Here is a 2,632-nt window from a genome sequence, read left to right on the forward strand (position 1 = left end):
CTTGGTCTAAGATATCCCCTCAAGATGCTTTAAGAGTTTATAAGAGGTTGGGGTGGCTAGGTGGCGTAGTGGATAAAGCACCTGCCTTGGAGTCAGGAGTACCTGGGTTCAAATTCGGTCTCAGATACTTAATAATTACCTAGCTGTGTGGGCTTGGGCAAGCCACTTAACCCCATTTGCCTTGCAAAAACCTAAAAAAAAAAAGTTTATAAGAGGTCACAAAATAGTGGCCCAAGGGAGACCTGTGGAGCCTCCTGGCTGGGAGCCATTGGCCCCATGGGCAGCGGCACTGGCAGCAGGAGCCCATGGCCTGGATGGGGCAGTGCCAGGCCGAGTATGGGGTGGGTGGGCTTGGGAGCCGGGGAGGAGGAGGACCCACCCAGCAGTGGCGTTGGGCTGGCCTCAGGGGACGTGAACCTGTTCGCCAATGATGGCAGCTTTCTGGAGCTGTTCAAGCAGAAGATGGAGGAGGAAGAGGAGAGCAGCAGCAGCAGCAGCCACAACAGAGCCCAAATGAGCAGCCTGCACCTCGGGGGGTCACCATCATCCCCGCTGCTGCTGCTGCTCCTGCTGGTGGTGGTCCCAGGAGCAGGATGGAAAAGAGGAGACAGAGCAGTTTGGAAGGAGAAAAGCTACCGTCTTGTCTTGGAGATAATTCAAAATGATTCCCTCTTAAAAATAGCAAACAGAAGTACAAAAGCTAAATGACCAGTATCCTAGGCTCACAGGATTATGGAGATGAAAGAAAATCTTGTTGAACCTGGCATTTTACAAATGAAGGAAGTGACACCTAGAGAAGTAGAAGTAGCAAGTCTGGAGGTCAAGAACTCTTCTGTAGAAGTGGAAGAAGAGATTCCAGCCAATAATACAGACAAAACAAAGGAAGTCAAGATGGTGCATGAGTCCAGTTTGGCAATGGATGTTCAGCAGAGAGAAAATGGGACAGCTGTGATGGCAGCATGGGCCAAGTTGCTGGCAGATGCTCAGGCCAAGATGAAAGTAGCACCCCAACTCCAAGGATTTACCCTGGCAGAATCAGGAAATCTTGAGGAAGCTGTTGTACATTTTCCAAAGAAGACTAAGTCTGATATAGATTCTTCAACACCTCAGAAATCTCAGAATGATGAGGTTCCTTCTATGCCTACCCCTCTGCCTCCACTGCATATCTTATCCCGAAATATTCTGCAGGTCTGGTGCCAGAGACTCAATATCAGTAAAAATGGCAGGAAGCACATTCTATACAAGAGACTTTTGGAGAATGTATCACCTTCTGAACAAGACACTTCTAGCATAGAAGAAAAGACCCAGTGGTTAAAAATCAAAACAGAAATTTTAAGTGAAGAAGATTCTCTAGATGAAAGTCAAACAGTGGCCAAAGCAGCATACACAATGACAAAAAAGAAAAAGAAAAGAGACACAACAAAGACTGCTCTTGTCCAGACAGCCAGCATGGCATCCTGGAGACTTATGGCAACAGTGAAGTCCAAGGCTGTATGGCCCATGCCTATATCTTCTGAGTCTACTAGGTCTGAGCAATCAGATTTACCATGATGGTGTGTAGTACATGGTGAAGTTTTTCCAAACAATGTTTCTGGCTCAGTGCCTTTGAAGTTCCATGGTGGGCAGACCTGGGTGCCTGAAAATGATATATTGATCCCTCTCTTATTATTGCCTACCTGCTCTTTCCCACCCCCAGAAGTAGAAGACAATTGGTTGTGCCCCAAATGTGTCAACAGGAATAAAATCCTGATGGACAATATTCTCTAACCATAAAGGATCGAGGCTACAAGACTGTTTTTCACTTCTGCAAGATACTGGCTTATAAATGTGACTTTTCTTTCTTCAACTTAGATTTTCTTTCCCAGTCCTAGTTTTCATTAGGAAACAGTTCCATACATGCAGACATTTGGGAAGGATAGAAGAGACTTTACAAGTCAACAAGGTACAAAGGACCTGACATTGCAACCAAGTTCACATATTACATTGTTTTAGTCAGCAGCTGAGGATAGAGAAAGGTGAAAATCTTACAACCAAATAAAATTTAAGTCTATCCAAAAAGAAGAGGAGCGGGCCAGGCCAGAGGTGCTCAGCTTCATGGGCACGCGGAGAGGTGGGAACAAGCTAGCCCTCAAGACTGGAATAGTAGCCAAGAAGCAGAAGATGGAAGATGAGGTTATGACAAGTAAAGGAGATGCTTGGGCCAAGTACATGGCAGAAGTGAAAAAACACAAGGCACAGCAGTGCAGTGATGATCACAAACCTGGATCCTGGTGAAATAACTCTTTTTCACCAAGGACTTTTTGCATTGTACATATTTATTTAACAACAGCAAAAGAACAATAGCTTTTACACTAAGGACTCAAAACACACAAGACAAACTTGTAACTTTCTGGTGCCAGTGGATGATTCTTCAAGACTTTTTATACTTTGAGTGTAAGAGACTGTTGAGGATCACAGAAAGGTCCTTGCATGACTGGGAATGACTTAAAAGGCCTCTTGCCCATGTGCATCAATGGCCTACTCACCTGGGTCAGCTCTCAAACTTTAAGCCAGGGATAGCAATATTGTGTGGGAGTGCTAGCCTGAGGAAGTAAAGTTTACCACCTGCTGTTGGGAGCACAGAGGTATTGTT

At 45.3% G+C, this 2,632-nt stretch overlaps 2 pseudogenes; both read left to right on the plus strand.

Moving 5' to 3' along the window:
* The first annotated feature begins 276 nt into the window (after positions 1–276).
* On the plus strand, positions 277–2,274 carry LOC141504488 (telomerase RNA component interacting RNase pseudogene; annotated as a pseudogene).
* On the plus strand, positions 775–1,767 carry LOC141519041 (developmental pluripotency-associated protein 4-like; annotated as a pseudogene).
* Positions 2,275–2,632: the final 358 nt, after the last annotated feature.

The sequence above is a fragment of the Macrotis lagotis genome, chromosome 1 (genome assembly GCF_037893015.1).
Source record: "Macrotis lagotis isolate mMagLag1 chromosome 1, bilby.v1.9.chrom.fasta, whole genome shotgun sequence".
In the NCBI taxonomy this organism is placed as follows: Eukaryota; Metazoa; Chordata; class Mammalia; order Peramelemorphia; family Peramelidae; genus Macrotis; species Macrotis lagotis.